The following is a 20,005-nucleotide window of genomic DNA, read 5'->3' on the forward strand; positions in this document are numbered from 1 at the left end:
GCTTGAGTTCTTGAAACTGTAGGCACTGTATGCAATAATATACTTGAACGTTGCTTCTGGAATTTTATTCCTCAGCATTTCATGGCTTATATACAGCAAAAGTGGCATAAAACCACTGCACATTACAAAACAGAGACAAGGTTCATGGTAAACTGACAAACAAATTTAACAAACTTCTAAGACAGAGTGAGTTCAAAAAGTTCAGACAACATGTGAAAACACTTTCAGAAGTGCATAAGACCTTTAAAGTCAGCAGAACAAAATACTGACAAATATAATCTGGTTAAAGAGTTAAAGCAACAGCAGTTAACTATGCTGATAAAAAATAATTTATGACGTACTATTCTACATTTCGAAAATGGTTAAGTGTACACAGCACAAATTTTCATTCAGTTAAAGCAAGGAATTTAAATGGTAATTTTAAAACCATTTCAAACAACAAAACAGATAGTCCTAGGCCATAAAAATCAAATAACAGTAGTTACACGCAGTAAAAACAAGACGTCACAAGACTGACATGCATGTACTTTTTCACATAAAGTGCAACAAAAGGCAGAAAACAGCAAATGTATCTCTTTTTGTTTCTTACAATATTTTATAATCATATCAGAGCATAAAAAATAGCACAGACTCCCTAAGAGTACAGTCAGTACATGGGCTATGGTATGCAGTTAACATATGCAGGTCCCTTTACAAAAAGGGAGGGTAGGTAACAGCCAAAGGGCAAGCATACAGTGTTGTTTGAAACAAAAAAAAAACACCATTTAACTAAAGTGATACAGGTCCTTCAAACACTGCAGGAGGCAGGGTTTAAGGTTAAAAGTAAAAAGGTATAATTCATATCATGACATGCTTTCTAGGGAGAAAAAATTACCCTTTCTGGAGTGGAGACCAAAGAAAAATACAGCTTTTTGTAATTTAAAGGCTGCATTGGCCAAGGCTACAGAACTAGTAGCTCCAAGTCTAACAGGTCCCTTTGTGTTACAGACAGCAGCTGGACCCAACACACGCTCTGTTGTGCTTTTACAGGAATGGCCTCACGGCTCTGATGCTAAAATTAAAAAGACTATACATTCTTCAGTAAAAAGATGACACATTGAGAGGAGATATCACCTGTGCATTCAGCAATTTTTGGCCATTTACTGGGGTTTAAAGCAAACTGAATACTTAACAGCTTTTTCCAAAGACATTACAGTACAGACACCACATTGTGCCATACAGGCTTTGGTAAAGGAGACTCAGTTAAATAAACTGATTGATGACGTCAGTCAAGCAGTGTTTGCAAAATGGTTGGCATTATTTAGTGTTAAGCAAGTTACAATAAAGGCAGGAGATAAGTATTACTTATCTAACTTCATGAAATATGAAGGAAATATTTTTCATACAGTGCATCCGTTCAGACAGTGCAGCCGTAGTTAATTCTCTGCGGCTGCATATATCTACGTGGGGCAAAGACAGGGTTTGTTAATAATATGGGCAAACCACTCAAGCATGCTTCTGTGTTACAGACTATTTAAAATTTAATTCGTAGTCAGTCCCTCATGGGTTACTACAGTATTTTTCAAGGTAAAACCTCATCAAAAAGCTACAAATTAGATTTTTCAGTTAAATAACGATGCAGATCAGATGGCAAAAAAAAAAACTGCCAAGAAAGAAATGCAATTGTATCCTACAGAACACCTTTCTGGTGTAGCAGATAAAACCACTGCAGTACATGCCATTCATTCATTTTCAGCTCAAAATTTGCACCATGATTTGCTGCAAATCTAAAATAGGTTTGGACTGCAAAGAGAGTTAAAAAAATGTACTCTTGTAGGAGAAAGTCCAAAACAATATTATCCAAAATAAAAGAGCTTAGTATAACACTCTGCTAAGAGGCCTAGGCACAGGCATTAGAGTTATTAATGCAGCTAATATTAAAATTCTAACTAACCATTTAAAAACAGTGGGGAAAGATATCTCTCAGATTTTACATTCCAAGCATCTTGAAATCCAGAAATATGGAAGGCACACCTGCATAATATAAATATCAGCAGCAATTTTTAGACAATTATGATGCTATGCAGTTACATCAGTTGAAATTTGATGGTAGCATGACAGTTTTTGTAAATTGGACAAAATGCACTATGCAATCTTTATATGTAGAAATTCAAAAAAATAATGTACAAACTGAACTGATGTTACAGAATGAAAATGTTTGGAGACAACCGTTTCATACATAGGTACCTGATACAGACTGGATTAAACTATATACTGAAGTAACATATTGTACTCCGCAATACCGCACAGGACATTTTTCACATTATAATGTTACCGATACTACCGTTATGTGTCACTTTAGGTATTACCTATGATACTTCTCGTACCAGAAGGGTATGAGTATTGGTTGCCACAATTTGAAGGTAATCATATAAGAGGTAAAACACATAAAACTGAGTATTGTACACAGACTCAAAATGGATTGATTTGCGGACAGCATTCGCCTGTCTATGAACCATGCTTACTGCAGCATTCTGTTACTTCCTAAAATGGAATAATCAGAGCTATGTGTTTACTGAATCCATAGAAGTAAACGCTTCCACAAGTTGAAATTATGACTTAATACAGCTTCCCAATATATCTGTATCTTTGGATAATTTAAAAAACATAATGAATAATACGGAGATCCTCAGAGAGTATTTGGAAAAAAAGAAATAAAAATATTCTGTATTATGAGACATTAAGCATCATTCTAAAATATAAATTATTTAGGTTGACTGAAAAGACAAAGAAAGACACTGCTCACAACTGGTGGGATATCTTTACTGGTTGGTCAAAATCAGGAAAAAAATCTGTTAAAATGGTCGATACATCTTGTATTAGTAGTGTTAGGCATTATGGTCATATTAACTGTCTGGAATTGCTATTTAAGTTGCCATTTCCAGAAAACGTATAGAATTCAACAAATCATGATTGTTAACCTAGATAAATTGGAAAAGGTTTCAATGTGTGCAAATGAAGTCGAAAACAAACCAGGTTAAAAATGGCTTTCAGTGGATTTTTCTGAAAATGTAAAATAAATATTCTGCTTTTCAGTGTAGTACAGAGTGCACTTAGTTTAAACTCTTGGCATTCATTGTTATTAAAAGTCAGAAGTAAAATATTTTATCTTTTATAAACTATGCAGTTTGTGAAATTCTCTATCTACTAACAGGTCAAGATGAACTCTTGTATGCAGCTGTGTTTCGTCAACAGGACGTGCAAGATAAGAGCAAGGCCAAGGAGTTATTCTTCAGGAACAGAATGTTTGAGATATAGAAAACAAACTGTTAGCAAACCAGCTTCAAAGGAAAGACTTCTTATTCTCTAAACTGCTGAGGGAGGCAGAAAAGACACTATAAAGATTGGGGCTTCTTTTATATTAGAGACTTTGATTCTTACAGATCTGATGCTGTAAGCTGAAGTACGGCTTTGTTATTTGTGTACATCTTTCATTGTTATACTAGAGGTCTACTTCGTATGCAGAGTAAAGAATGTCGTATCAGATGAACCGATAATTGTTTTCACTGAGTAATGGTACAGACTACCTTATTAGTGTGCACGGATCCCTGCACAAAATTACTCAGGGTTATTACTTCTGGTGCTATATAAATTATTCGTCCTACTCATACAGATTGGGACAAATTATTCTGTCCGTGCTGTGGAAGAATGACATAAGTTGTCCACACTGCAGTTATGAACAGTCTCCCCCACCCACCCCTCTCATACTTTTCCAGCTGACCATCAGATTTGCTGCTGCTAAAAGTGCTCCTAACTTTAGTATCCTCAATACAGCCACAGGGGCAGGGACTACTGCAGCAGCTGGTGTGTGGGAAGGGGAAAGAGCAACCTGGCAGGATCTCTTCCTACCTATCCTTAGCAGTCATAATAGAATCTTTTTTAATCTAAACACCTAAATACTTAATCTTTTCACATCCCATTAAACTTAGTATTGCTGAACCAATTCATGCCTGGGTACATACTTTACAGCTATATCTAGCTTTTGTTTTATATAACTTCATTTCATTTTATAGCCTGAAAAGACTTGAAACTTTTTGAAAATTTTCCACAATACCAAGATGTCTTTTTCTGGATTTATCATCCTAGACTAAAGCTAATGTTTCTAAATTACCATACCAGTTACGTAATTGAATTTGTCAGTCCTTTACTTTCCTTGACAAGGGCTCTAAAGATAAAGCAAATAAAGGTGAAAGAGGACATCCTTGTCTGGTTACAGTGTAAAAATAAATAGTCAAAAGGGAACTTCCTACCTTGATTCTTGCCTCCATCCCTTTATATATCATCCTTATTAATCTTACTCATATCAGGCAATGCAAATACTACCACTGTCTGACTCATACAACCCTGATAACCCTACCAAATGCTGTCATGGCATCAAGACCACAAACAACAGTGGTGTTTTCTTACACTCTGCTCACCTAAGGACCATTACTGCTCTATTAGTGATGGCAAATGTTTACACCCCCCAAACCATATTGATCCAATATATCAATTATGTCAATACCTTTACGATTCACTTAGTTTATATAGATAAAACACTTTTATAATCATGTTTTAAAATTGAAACAAGTCTATATGAAGCTGGGTCTGAAAGGTCTAACTTCTTTGGGCATGACATCAACCACAACTTTGTTCCAAGGTGCTGGTACCCCCCCCCCCCCCCCCACACACACACACACACACACACACTTTAATATTGTTAAACAAAACCTTAAAAAAACTTACAGACATTTATCACTTTTTTTCCTCCCAACTTCCAAACTTTCACAGGAATACCATCTGTTTCTTGGAGAGTCTCCTGTTTATACATAATTGTTTTATCGCATTTCTTTCTTTCCCAGCTATTAATTGCCAAGCCTCATCTGCCTCTAACCTTGGCATAATTAAGTCTTATATTTCCATTTGTGCCTTTTCTTGGTTTCCACATTCCTCTGTCTTATAGAACTTTCAGAACTTTACCCCTTCTAGGCCCTGGATACATCTTCACCTTTGCAAATCAGGTTCCATTCCCAACCAATACATAATATTCCCTGCGGAAAACTTATTTCTCCTCATATTCTCTTAAGCTCCATAACTGCAGTTTTGTGATGGAATATACATACCAGAGTAATCCTCCTCCCTTGACAACAGCCCCTTACTATGCCAAACCTACTACTGTCTTTTTTTCCCTCTTCCATCACTATTGGAGCACCTCTAACTATCAGCATTATTACTCATCTTTGTCTCTGACATTCTGCTGAATGCCCTCCTCTGAAATCAAATTCACATGTTCATTTCTATCCAAATGTGTATCTTGTAACATTGTCATTTGCATCCCACACTTCTTAATATAATTCAGTACCCTTTGCTTTTTGTATATAACTGTTAAGGCCCAAAGGCAAATAATTCTGAATTCTGGTTTAAACAACTTTAATGATTATGTTAGACAAGTACAGTACAGCTGCTCAATTAGTGCTTGAAGGATGGCAAAGAGAAAAATTGATGATGATAAATAAAAAGACTGCCTTTCTCTATAAAAAAAATGAAAGCAACCATTAAAGGTCAAAGCAGAAAGACTGGAAAGAGCAATTCATGTAACAGTTCAAATCTCCAGAGAGAAATTAGATGGGCGATACAGATATATTGAATATGAAAATAATCCCTTAGTGATACCTTTTTTCACAAATCTCCAAGGATATCAAACGGCACACAGTATGACTGTTAACAGCAGAAGTCCTAAATCACTGCTAGGAAATTCTCTACACAAAGGTCCATCTAGTCAATGATCCAGTTGAGATCATGAAGGTCTTTAGGAAACAATATGAAAAGTAATACACCAAAGAGGCTAAATGAGAGTACTACGACCGGGATTATTTGCAAAAGGTATGGGTGTCAAATGCAATGATGAAGCAAGTGAATAGTTGATCCCATGACTGATGAGAAAATCTAAGAAACAGTGAAGGGACAAGTGCAAAGCAGAATTTCAGGCAGATGGATTACCAAGAGAAATGAGGAAGCAGAATAAAGATAAGATGGCCCCCCCATTACCTAGGTGTGTTTAATGAAGCTCTTTTGAACAGAACACTGCCTCAGTCATAACAGTAAGCTGCACTAGTAGTTTTGCCAAAAGGAGGGTACAGATCTTTTTCCTACAGACCAGTATCCATATAAAATCACGATAACTGGCTGTTTACTGGGTCCTTCCTTTCCTTCACTGGTACTGGCCTGTCCAGCTACCTCCTTGCCCGTCCCATCAGACTTACTCCAGTATTGCTGGGACTGGTCATGGAACCCTAGGCATCTTGAGGGCTCAGCAAATTTTTGCATCCATCAAGGGAAAGTTTATTGTATAACCTACCCATTTCCCCTCCACCTTTGTGACAATGTGGTTTAGTCCTGGTTTGGCATTCAATATGAGCAAGTGGCACATTGCCCCGCCTCTGCAGCAGCTCAGCCAGGACCACACCACCTTACAGCGATGTTCCAAGCCTCCACCACGGATCACTGTAAAGATGTGTCTACATACCACCCTCCCCCAGGATAGGCTCTCCCATCCCTCCCTTACACTCATTCAGCAACCCAAGATGCTAATTATATCCAGGATGCCTGTGTTACAGTCAGGGTTTTACCCCTCAATGCCAAAAGATTGGCATTCCATCACTGCAGTGAGATTATCTAAACAAAAGACAGAGTTAACTGAAAATGATCAACGGGGATTTGAGGAGGGGATACTGACATCTGATAATATATTAAGGTTCAGGGTTATTGGCTTAATAAAAAAGGCGTCAAGGAGAATACTACTAATGTGGAAATTACAAGCTTGGGTGCAAAGAAGGCATTTAATAGAGCTGAAAAGCACTGTCTAAAGAAAGGTTTGACGGTCTTTGGACTTCTGAAGGGATTTATAGACCTACTTAAGGCTACAAACTCCAATTCAAAGGCTTGAATAAAGACTCCTGAAAGTCTCTCACTCCCTCTAAAAGCATCATTAAAGATCCATCAGAGGTGTCTCCTGTCACCACTTTTATCTTATAGTTTCATAGGTAGGTACTAGGCTATCTGCCCGAAGGCATTTATAAGCCTAGCCAGAATGTGTTGGTTTTCACCGCCCTCAGATTAGTTCCCTGTGCCTCTGTCCAGCAGAGCCACTGAAGTGATCCCCGAGGTAAACTTTGTTTCCCATCCACTCGTCAAGGTTTCTTTTGAAGAGTGTTAGCGAGGAGCTCTGCCTAATGTAGATTGGGATCTTGTTCCAAAGCATGGGAAGTCTCTGGGACAGGAATCTATCCCTCCAGCACAAAGTATTTATTGTTGTGGTGAGGTTCAGATCCCTAGAGCGTGCGGCTCGAGCGGATAAGGTTTTCTTTAGGTGGAGCATGTCCACCAATTCTGGGTTGGACATGGCCTTGTATGTCAGGCAGAGATCACCTCTGAGTAGGTGGTATGCACCCGAGTACAGCTGTAGTTTCTTCAGTAGAGCTGCATAGGGCATCTTTTTGAGGCCAGTGGTCCTCTTGGTGAGGTACTTCTGTGGTCTTTCCAGCTGTTGCAGGTGTCTTGTAAGGTACATCCCAAATGGGGCGCTGTACTCTATGATGGGTCTGATGAGTGATGAGAAGAGGGGCACAATGACCTCTTTTGATCTGGATGCGAACCCTTTTGTGATTAGGTGGGCCACGTAGAAGGATTTTCTAACCACTATGGCAATGTGATTATCAAAGTTGAGATTACTATCTACTTGGGTCCCTAGATCCCTTATTACGTCTTCCATATTTAGGGGACTACCACCTATGTGGTAGTTTGTGGGCACTTTGTTTTTCCAAAGGGGATGACTATGCACTTTTTGGCATTTAGCTTGAGGCCATGATTTTGACACAGGTATCCGTCTCAGTGAGACCCTTTTGGAGGATGTCTGTGTCAGCCGGAGAGTCAATTATAGCCCCTAGTTTGCAGTAGTCTGCAAACTTGGACAGCCATAGTCCTCCTGTGCTTGCCTGTACCTCTGAGAAGTATATGCCGAACAGGAGGGGTCCTAGGACTGAGCCCTGGGGAACACCACTTGTAACCGGTTTAAAGTCGGACCTAGCTCCCGTAACTCTCACCATGTGGGTTCTGTCCGTGAGCCAGTTGGTAACCCATCTTGCGACGTAGGGGTTTATGTTCAGGCTGGTGAGCTTGTCTATAATACCAGAATGGGGAATGGTGTCGAAGGCCTTAGCGAGGTCTAGGTAGGATGTGTGTACCACCTTTCCCTAGTCTATAGCCTTGGTAACTGTCTCAAAGAAGTCCACCAGGTTTAGGAGGCATGATCTGCCCTTAAAGCCAAACTGGGTAGGATCCAGTGTTTGGAAGTTCCCAGTGTCTCTGTTAAATGAGTTCCATGATTATGCGCTCCATAGCCTTGCAGACAAAGCTAGTCAGGCTTATAGGGTGATAGTTATCAGGGTCTGTTGTAGCTCCACCTTTGTGGAGCGGAATAACCATTGCCGTGCGCCCTGAGTTTGAACAGTTTGTTTAGATGAGGGATTAGTTCGTCTCTGTGTAGGACACAGCCTGGGACACTGTCCAGTCCCATTGCTGCTGTGTTTTTGGCTTTGGAGAGGGCTGTTTTAACCCAAGTGACTGTGATTTCAGGGACTCTACATTCATCTGGTATGGTTATGGGCCCTTTTGGGGGTGAGGGGGGAGGTGAAGTTTGCGCTGAACCTGTCTGCCAGGATGTTGGCGATATTGGTTGGTTCAGTGTACTTTGTGCCATTCTGCACTAACCTCAGAGCAGATCTGAGCACTGCCACTTAGATTCTTGACATAGCTAAAGAATGTCTTGTGGTTATCTTTGGGAGTCCTTGGCAATTTTTCTTTCAAGGCTCGCCTTGGATGATTTTATGAGGGATCGTAGTTTCTTAATGATACTGATCAGGGATGTCTTCCCTTCTTGGGATTTTACTCTTTTTCTGTACTAGTTTTCTCCTTCTATTGTATAGCTTGTTTATGGCAGGAGTCCACAAGACTGGTTTCCTTTTCTTGGAGGAGTGAGTCTTGGTTTTGCTTGGGATGGCATGATCCCTGCATTCTTGTAGGTGCCCACAGAATGCATTAATAAAGGATTTTGCAGCTTGGACAGCGTTATCCTTCAGCATGGGGGCTTTGCAACTTTCCACCTCGGTCTTAAGTAACGTGAAGTTTGCTTTTGAAAAGTTTTTCACGGTGGTTTTTTGTCCGGGGGTGGGGGCGGAATGCGGATATTTAAAGTGATTTGTTTATGGTCAGATCTAACCAGCAAGGGGTTGACCTCCGGTGTGGAACAGCGGTCGCCCATGTTGGTGATGACCAGGTCCAATATGTTTTCACCTCTGGTGGGAGTGTTGACCAGTTGAACCAGGGCGTTGAGTGTATAAATTCTAGGAAATGTTGGGCAAGGGAGTTAGTACTTGAGTAGTTTTCCCAGTTAATGTTTGGGTAATTGAAATCACCCAATATTAGGGTGTTTGGTAGGACCTTTGTGTTTCCAGAAACGTGGAATGGGGGTCCTGGGACATGGTGGGTGATCTGTAACAAGCTACAATTTGAATTGCAGTTTTGCCCGTTGTTAGTTGCACGTGGATGATCTCTGAAGCATCGTGCTGTGCCACTAACCTGTAGGTGTGGGTATCCTTGATGAATATGGATACGCCCCCGCCTTTTGTATTTCGGTTTGGGTTCTGTGGCCGAAATGTATGGTATGAGTTGTAGCCTGGTAGTGCTGGGGTGCTCTCTGGAGCCTTAAACCAGGTTTCTGTTACTGCACATATATCGATTTTCTCCATACTGCGGAGTGCCTCGAGTGCATGCATTTTGAGGTTTAGACTTCTGGCATTGAGTAGCATTACCCTCAGTTTTTTGTTACTTGTGCTATTTATGGCGGTGGGTTTGTCTTTTGAGCCTTGCCTAAAAAAGGCGCTATGGGGGTTGCAAAAGCCTTGGCCAGTATTCGAAAGCCTAAGGGTGACAGGTGCAAGCCGTCTCCAGCAAAGCAGCGTGGCTTGTCGTGCATGTCATCCCAGGTGGACAGACACTGGATCCCCTTTGAATGACACCAGAAACTTAGCCAATTGTTGAAATCGAGAATTTTTTCTTCATACCGTGGTATCATTCTTGGCGAGGGCAGGATGCTACTCAGGGTCAGGGTCATACCGGCCTGGGCTACATGATCAGAGAGCTCTTCCATGTCTCTTTTTATGTAGTCCAGGGAGGTACGGCTCAGGTCATTCACACCAACATGGACAATGACAGAGTCATATTTGTACTTGCTCTGGAGTGACCCGAGTGCTTGTGTTATGTGGCAGATCCTGGCACCCGACAGGCAGCTAACAGTAACCTTCTCCTTATTCAGCCTAGTGAGTGGGACATCAGTGTGCCTGACTATAGAGTCACCTATTACTAGTATGTTGGGTATGTTATTTTGCCTTAAGGGCTGTGATTGCATGGCACACTGGTTTTGTTAAGTATGTGTTTCATGGTTTGTGTTGGGGGGGGGGTGGAGGTTGCTTGGATGTTTGCTTTGGAGGTCTCTGTTGGTTTTACAGATTTTTATTTAGAGCCTCAGAGTATGTTTTCATGTATTTATGTGTGTTATTTGCCAGTGCTGCTTTGATGGGTCTATGTGAGACTGGTGGTGTGATGCAAGTATTTCCCTTCTCCTCTTGACTGTCTGATCCAGTCTTGGGTTGAGACAGCTTAGCCTCCAGTTTGGGTGTATAATTGCATCTCTCGCATGTATTAGTGTTTGGTGGTGGGAGCCACTTGCTGCAACAGTATGAAAATGTTTTATAAGGAGGTATAAAATAGGGGTAAGCAAGATTAAAAAAAAAATCCCAGTTGGTTGATTTCATATATCACCAAAGCTGAGCAAGATTTAGTCCTTTTAGTTCCTTTATGTAATGAAGCAAGTCATGGGGACCTGTATATAGTTGCATTGTTATAATGACTTGAAAGTTATCTACTTCTACCAACTGGTTATATTAATGATTTGTTCCTAGGAAAGGGAGCAAGGCTGTAAAAGAAAAGAAAAGACCAGGATGCTGTACTGGAAGCAACTGAGATACAACACTGTGTGGAGCACCCAAAATTATATTAGAAGCTGGGCTTAAATAGTTACTTGAGTTTAGAATTTGAAGGGATGTTGCACAACACAAGGGTCCCAAGTGTGAATGAGTTGATGAGCAGGATGCCACTTCCCATCATGTCCTTACTGATGGAGACCAGGGATGGCCAGTCAGTAGTTAAGAGATTTGCAAGTACAATACTTAGAACACTGAGACAGTTGAAAAGTAAGGTAGTAGACAGGATGAAACAAACTTAAGTCAAGGAAACAGAATGAACATTAGATGTAAATGGTGGGGAATCTTCATGTCAATTGTCAAGATGTGCACTAGATCAGGGAGGCTTATAATGTTTGGACACTACTACACAAATTTCTTTATACTCCAGCAAGGTTGAGAAAGAGGTATTCTCTGGCCGATCCAACATGTTGTAGCTGTGACAGAGGGACTTAATTGGACATGGGACTACATCTTCAGGTCCTGTAAAAGGCCCAATAGTACTTATCCAAATTGCTCGGAAAGATAGTAATGATTGATAAATTACTAATACTTCCAGGCTACAAACAAATTAATACAGTTAAGAAAAATAAAAACAGCAAAAAAGCAATAATTGTCAGCCACCAAAACAATCGTATGAAGCGTTTACTAGAAAAACAATAAAGGCATCCACAGTAAAATGTTTTTGTCTTTTTGTTATCAAGACATCATCAGAACTCTGAATGCATTTCAAACTAACTCCATTTAAAATTATGCAAATGCAGACACACCCCTAAAAACAAACCAATCACAAATTAGTGGTGTAATCAGTAACGAAAAAAAGAAATATTTTTTTCAACACAGACTTGGTTGAGTTGTGCAAGTATCTCACACACGCAAAGAAAAAAAATGTTCTTAATGTTAGCCCCAATAAAAAAAATGCTCAAAAAAAATCTTTAAAAAGGTTTCTACAATGCTTTATGAATAAATGAAACTGAAACAGCAACAATGTGCCTAAAACGGAGGTACCTCAACATAATCTAGTTACTCTTCTTTTAAGTTCACTACTGATTGAAATATGTATTCTCATTTAAACCAGGAAAGTTTGTAGCATCCAGCCTGAATTGCCAATGCATTTCCTGGCAAAACAGTTTGTTCTGCCAATCACTTACAATGGGAGAAATGTGTACTTGTTTCAAAACCAAGAAAGCAAACTTTGTGAAACCAGTACAAACCATGGCATGCTTGGCCAAGGTACTTTTACCATTGTTACGTTGAATACTGTAAAGATGTTGGTAAATGCGCTTCTTTAAAGCATTTTTAGTTTTACCCATGTAAAAAGCTGGGCACAATGCACAGGCAGCCATGCAAATAACTCTCTGGGAAGTAGAACTGAGCTTTCCACAGTCCCCAGCCATATCAAGTTGCCCTAATAAAGGACCGTTACAGACTGTATTACTGTAGGGGCATTGATGGTAATGCCCACATTTCTTAGTAGATGAAAGTTCAGCACGGTGATAACTGGGCTTCTCCAAAAGGGATTTTATGTTCCGTTTATTTTTGTAAGTAAAATATGGTAATGTGGAGAAAATGTTTTTGGTGCTTTTTGCAACAAGAACCAATTCTTACGTAAAACTTCCTCAATATCCTTGAAATCCAATAGGTTCATAGGCAAGTACTAGGCTATCTGCCCAAGGACATTTATAAGCCTAGCCAGAATGTGCTGGCTTTCGCCACCCCCTTAGATTAGTTCCTTGTGCCTCTGTCCAGCAGAGCCATTAGTTCCCTGCGCCAATGTCCAGCAGAGCCACTGCAGTGATCCCCGGGGTAAATTTTTCTGTTTCCCATCCACCCGTCAAGGTTTCTCTTGAGGAGTGTTAGTGAGGGGCTCTGTCTAATGTATAGTGCAGGACCATGTTGCTGTGATCCTCACTGTCAAAATGATTGTCCTTTCTTAATACCTGGTTTAACCCACTCCGGATAATTGTGGCATATTTGTGTTTCCTCTCAGCCCATATTTCATCTCTTATGGAATCCAAGAGGAGAGGTGGATAGCCACGATCCAAAAACATGGATCGCAACTTCTCAAGTTGTTCCAGGCATTCTGTGCCTTCTGACGTTAAACAGGAAGCCCTTACGTACTTGCTCTTGACCACACCCTTCTGATGGAGGGGGTGGCAGCTGTTAAAGAAAAAAAATGTGTTGCAGTAAACTGTCTTCCTGTAGATACTAAATGAATACTCTTTGTTGGAACTTTTTCTGACATTGACATCAAGGTAGTTGATTTTGTCAAGCTTGCGTTGATGAGTAAACCCAAAAAAGGAAGCACTAGCTTGAATCTGGGAAAGAAAATCCTCCAGCTCAGCCATGGTGCCTTGCCAAATAATCAGTAAATCATCAAGGTGCCTGAAATAACCAACACACTTACTGAAAAGGGGGAGTTTAAAGAGTGTTTTCAATTCCCAACTCTAAAGAACAGCATTCGCAAATATAGGGGCACATGCTGCCCCCATGGCGACTCCAAGGACCTGCTTGTAATATTCACCCTCAAAGGTCAAAAAGTTTTGATCAGCATCATTCTCAGAGAGCAAAACGAATTGCCTTACAATCTCCCCAAACCACTCCAGTCTCACATCATGTAGTATTACTGAAAACAAACTCTGTATGCCACACTTCACCAAGAGAAATTCATCTTTAGGTGGAGTTACCTTGAGCTTGTCTAAGAGGAAAAAATATACTTAAGTTTCTGGTCAATACACTTAGACAGGGGTTCTGTAACAGATCCCCTGGCAGCTACAAATGGCTTTAAGGGAAGGTCTGATAAATTGGAGTGGATCTTCAGAATACCAAAGATCTTTGGAATGATGGGAAATTCCACTCTAAGATAATTGTAAAGGCCTTGTGATACTTTGTTGAACAACAGCAGTTCGTCCAATGTCACTTTAATAACCCTACAGGCAAGACTGATTTCATTAATGGAAACTGTGTTGTACAAACAAACATGTCGCAAGTTCAACATTCACCCAGAATAATCAACCTGGTCCAATATGACCAGACCCCCCACCTTTGTACGACTTCCTACATCTAATGTCAAAGTTGTCCACAACCGCTGGAGAACATACTTTTCATGGAACGACAAATTGCACATTTTCTTCTTACTACTGTGCAATAATGCACATATTTGTTTTTCACATTGCTTCTCGAACATGTTAATGATGGGATGCAAAAAGAGGGAGTTTGTCAGGTGTATTACTGTTAACTTCATTACCAAAAGCATCTGAAAATTGAGTTTACAAGTAAACAACTTGAAGTCAAACTCGAGCTCTAGTGGAGAAAGAATGTGAACCTGTTTAAAAACAAACTATGACAGCCAGGGATAATAGACATCTCAGTGTAATTGTAAATGTGGTAACAAAAAAGTGTTGACAGTGTTAGTCTGCTCGCAAATAATATTGTCTGTGTAAGCCAAATCACCTATCACCATTGCAGGTTCTGATTCCTGCGCCCGCTCCTATTCTTTCTTTTGCTAGTCCCTCCCTGGGGAGATGCAAATCATGACCGAGTGTCCTCGTGTCTCATGTTGCTTTTTAGCCAGTCTCTCTGATCCTCTCAATGGTTGTTCTTCTAAAGGGATATATAAAAAAAAATACTTCCTACTGGTTGCTGAAAACTCCAGCATGGTAGCTCTTTGACCCAGAGACAATATAGGGCCAATATATACGAAATAAAGCTGCAAGAGCTACTTGGAAAATTGCTTGGAAAGACAGTAACGACTGATAAATCACTAATACTTGCAGGCTACAGCAAATTAATACAGTTAAGAAAAATGGGAACCATCGCTAGTAAATCTGAGGCAGTTGCTAAAATAAAAAAAATAACTAGAAAGTTGAAGTCTAAAACTGACAACTACTGAAATAACAGACACAGTGGTCTAGATAGAGAAAGCAGACAGCAGAAGTCTAAAGAAATATTCTTAGCATAAATTACATTTAGGTGGTTGCCATGGTTTACATATAAAGAATCACTCCAGCAAGTAAAACGTTCAACCTCTTAGCACAAGAAAACAAAGTTAATGAAGGGACAAAGGCCTAAAATTGGGAAGAGATTTTAAATATTGCTCTTATAAACTTAAGAAATTGCTACAATAATAAGTTTTGCATTAGTATGCAATATGAAGTCTGAAATTCAAATATCTGACATACTTTCAACCCTCAGTGACTTACCAGAAAACCACAAATTTTATGAGGAACAGACTGAAAATATAAGGCCAACATCAAGACATTCTGCAAAATTCTGGACAGTTGACAGCTAGGCAAGGTTTCAAAAAAAGCAAATCTCAGCATGCATTCTTACTTCTTCTTATGCTGCTAAAGATTTAAAAAAAAAAACAGCACACCTTAGGATAAATGTTTCACTGCTCAAAAATGTAAAACCAAATGCCAATGTAATAAACAGCAGTAAACAGTCAAGTAGTAAACGGACCATAAAACAATTTATTAGAATGAAAAATGGTACAGATACTGGTTTGAAGATTGGAGTGAAAGCGCTTACCGTTTTACAATTGAATAAATCATTTTATGGTCCATTTACTGCATGGCTGTTTTACTGCTGTTTATTACATTGGACTTGTGGTATTACTTGAAAGATACTACACAAATGTAGTTTGTCAGTTTTGTTAAAGATGTATTAATACACACAACATATTTCTTACAGTAGGGTTGAATCCCTAAAACCACAGCACAGAAAAGTATGAAGCAAGAAAGTAAAGTATTGTCTTCTAGAAGTTGGGAGGGATGTCCCCGATAGTTGGATAAGTGATGTGCATTTGATGAAATGCCAGATATAAGACGCCAGTGGATAAAAAAAACAGTATGTTCCTAATTGTTTGCTTGTTATAATCCAAGGTGGTAATATGCTAAGATGTGTACCTCAGGTTAACAGCTCAGGCATTATCATAGATGATCAGCCTACATTAAAGTATCAGGTGTCACATGTTACTAAATCTTCATTTTTTATCATGTCAAGAATATCACATTTATTAAACATTTGTTTTCAAAAGAAGGCTCGTCTTTGTAAATACATAAACTGGACTTTTTACAGTAAAACTACAGTACTATAACAATGAAGAAACAGGTACATGCATCAACAGTAAATAAGAAACGGATGAAGAATTTCATGGATGAGAAAATTACACATTAACAACTGCATTTTCATCCTTAATGAAACAGGGTCACATCATTAGTATATAAAAAACATCAAGTATATTAACAGTACAGCTAGAAGTTTCAGAAAAAACACAAGAGGCAACACCACAGCGAATAATAGAAACTCCACATAGATTTAATGAATCCAATAGCAAAACAGTGAGCGCTTTCACGTTATAAAAACGTTTCATCAGACTTTCATATACAAATATCCTCTATTCCATTTAAATATTTGCAGCATTTCATTGTTCTATTTAAACAGTTGCAGCATTTCATTGTTCCATTTAAACAGTTGCAGCATTTCATTGTTCCATTTAACGTGAAAGCGCTCACTGTTTTGCTATTGGATTCATTAAATCTACGTGGAGTTTCTATTATTCGCTGTGTTGTTGCCTCTTGTGTTTTTTCTGGATCTACATATTTTCTCTGAGGGACACTTAGTCCAGGATGGTTTTGTTTTATTTTCACAGCTAGAAGTTTTATGAAGTAAATAAGGTATTATAAGTTCAAGCAGAATGCAAACATACAAAGTAGGTCCAGTGCCAACTGAGCTGTATAGGACACATACAAGAGTAGGAGATAACAGTTATAAATACGGTGTATGTGGATGCTGGAGAAAACCAGATGAACGAAACACAAGGCAGAAGGACCTCAGGTCAATTAATACAGCATCCAACAAACTTTACTGAAAAAATACACAAATAAAAGGGAAACAGTACAAAAGAAGGAGGCAGAGAAAGAGATTATGACAGAAAAGGAGAAGGAGACAGGATGGTGGAGACCAGTACTACTTAGGAAACAGGAGGAACCTAATAATAGGATGAATGTGGGTGCAAACTAAAGAGATAGTAAGTGAATAAATGTAGGAGAAGGACCAGAACAACTAACTAGATGATTTTTGAAACAGTAAGAGACAGCCTTTTTCATGTTTTCATTTTTATTACAGACTGCAGATCCCTTTGGTGCTCACCCTGTTTGTAATCTGAAGGTATATGAAAGTTTCATTTATTTCTGTTTCAGCAACCTATCTTGTACTCCCATTAGTACTTTCTACACTACTGACTTACCGCCAACACTCTTGCAAACCAGCAGGACAAGCAGACAATTAAGTGACAGATCTTCCAAGTCTGTATCACATCAACAAACATCATTTTCTAGAGTTATGATTATGCAGTGACTTTTTTTGGAAAAAAAATAATATGGTAATATTTGCTGCACAAAATACTTTTTCTTGCAAGTCCCATGGGGTAGTATATTGAGACACAAGAAAAGGGAAGCTTGAAAGCCCAGTGGCTGAATAAATTGTAAGCTTTCATAACAGAGAAATCCAGGGATTGCAAGCAACTGTTATTGCAAGTTAATGTCAATCAGGCTAATGTCAGTCATTTAGAGGATGCTTTTACATAAAGAATGTTTTGGTATATTAAAAACATTGGTACCAAACGGTTTGAATAGGAAGATTCATTCTAACAAATTAATTTGTTTTACTATGTTTATATGCGTTACTTTAAATATTTTATTTATATTTTTTAAATAAATATTTTATGTCTTAGTCATTTTTTTTTAATAATGTGTGTGTTTTATGCCTCACTTCTGTTGAAGGTATTTTTGTAAATGCACTAGAAGTTACGGCAAATAAATTCAGAATTGCTGTCTTAATGTAGTCAATATCTATGATTTTCTAAAGTACTAACAGCAAATGCAAAAAGGCAATATGCTGCACGTACATATTCAGAATTAATATTCACATCTCTAAAATCAACCAAGTTTGCAGATTAGAAGAAGCGATTTCAGTCACAAAATTAATTCCTAAAGTAATCGCCTTCAACGCATGTAAACACAGAAAGTTTGTGATAATGTTTAAAGGAAGTAACACACAAAAAAAAAAGAACACATGAACGTTTCACTTTTTTATACAGCCTATGTGGAACATCGCCTCACTCTGAAGTAGCACTAAAGGGCACAACTGTTTTCACAATAAAAAAATATAGTGCATTTAATCAAGAACACCGATTTCACAAGAATCAAAGGTTCTGCACAATCTCACAACATTTACAGAATCCTAGGAAATGAAGGTACAAAAAAGAATGCACCAACAAATCTCCACTGTGATCTTTGCCTAGCCTTTAGAGTCATTCCAGCACGGCAGGACTGTCATTATGTTACATGTGTAAAGTGAAAGTACAGTTAATCTCCTCTGCATGTGTTTACAAACTGTTGGCTTTTAATACTAAATGGGGCTGGGGAAGCACGATTAAGCAATCACCCACGTTTGGGTGAAAGTAATGCAGAATTTAATTACGAATGGCTTAATTTTATTCCTGCTCTGTTGTTACAGTATGTAAAAACAAGCTGTCTGTTGGCTTTTAATACTAAATGGGGCTGGGGAAGCACGATTAAGAAATCACTCACGTTTGGGTGTGAGTAATGCATAATTTAATTACAACTGGCTTAATTTTATTGCTGCTCTGTTACAATATCTTGTGTGCGTGTATTATAGACATATCACACCGGCTATTCCTTGTTTTCCTTGTAGGACCATACCTCAATTCACTCCAGTGACGTTTTCTGTAAAACTCTTGTTAGCGGAATTCAGCAAAAAAAATAATAACCATAGCAATACAGTCATGGACGGATCCCTCCACGGTGGTGCAGTCTAGCACTGAGAGTAAGGATGCCAGTCCATTGCATGCTGTATTCCCACACCTGTTAGCGATGCAAGGGATCTCTAAATCACTTATCAAGTACCTCTTTCCTTCACATGAGAGAAAATTAGGTACAGGTAAAAACCTACAAGAAGACAAAGATGGTAATCAGGCTCAGAAAATAAATAAATTACAGTCAGGAAGCAAATATTACTCACACTGCAGGAACCTTCTGACTGAAAGCGTCACTTAACACTATTAAGAAATATAACTCCAAAAAGCAAATGTAAACAGCTACACTCGACCGGCGACCACAGATACAGTACAGAAAGCTAAAAAAAAAGATTCAACAGCATAACTACAAAACTTACCGAGGGTCTCACAATTTCATTTTCTTACATATATTTTTATTTTCTGTCATTCTCAAGCAAATGGCCCTCTCCAAACTTGCCTGTCACCTCTGACCTTGTAAGAAGTAAGCATGATCGTCGCTGGGAGTTGTAGTTTCACCGAGAGTACTACCAGGTACGCGATGCTCGCGAGTATAAAGCAGGTTTTGGTGCGTTAGAATGTAGAAGGGTGTGGTTTTGTTATTTGCAGCAGGTTATCCGCAGTGTCTCAACAATACATTAGTATGAGGAGCGGTCCTCTTTATCAGTCTTAAATTCATCCATGACGTGTTACGTGTTCATTATTGAGATATTTTTAGACTAATATTTATGACAGATAAATACTGAATCGTTTCAAGTCATCAGCTTGGCTTGTTAAGTATGAAAATAACGATTTCGTGAGCTCATCTTCCATACCGAAGACTCATGAGATGCAGCTTCATACAGACCCATTTCAATTTTAAACCATGAAATTCATAGCTCTCAACCTATCAGGGACAAATTTCAGCAGAATCAGGGACAAATCCAGAAAAAAATCAGGGGCACGTTTAAATATTAGTTCTATTAATTTGAGACATTGACAGAATCAGAGCATATGAATTAATATACATTTTCTGAAGTAAAACAAGTCTGTAACTCTTAGTCATTGTCATTATTCATTAAGTGTAATTCACTACCTTTCCAAAAGTCAC

The 20,005-nt window shown here is 38.8% G+C and overlaps 1 protein-coding gene across 1 annotated transcript in view; it reads right to left on the reverse strand.

The window, feature by feature from the left end:
- SLC37A3 (solute carrier family 37 member 3) overlaps window positions 1–19,432 on the reverse strand; it is a 737,607-nt gene extending 718,175 nt beyond the window's left edge. Inside the window, exon 1 of the mRNA XM_044088481.1 lies at window positions 19,296–19,432. The gene's annotated coding sequence lies outside the window, so the exon portion shown is untranslated. The remainder of the gene's footprint in view (window positions 1–19,295) is intronic.
- Window positions 19,433–20,005: the final 573 nt, after the last annotated feature.

Source organism: Protopterus annectens, chromosome 11.part0 (genome assembly GCF_019279795.1).
Source record: "Protopterus annectens isolate FY-2018-M chromosome 11.part0, PAN1.0, whole genome shotgun sequence".
NCBI lineage: Eukaryota > Metazoa > Chordata > Ceratodontiformes > Protopteridae > Protopterus > Protopterus annectens.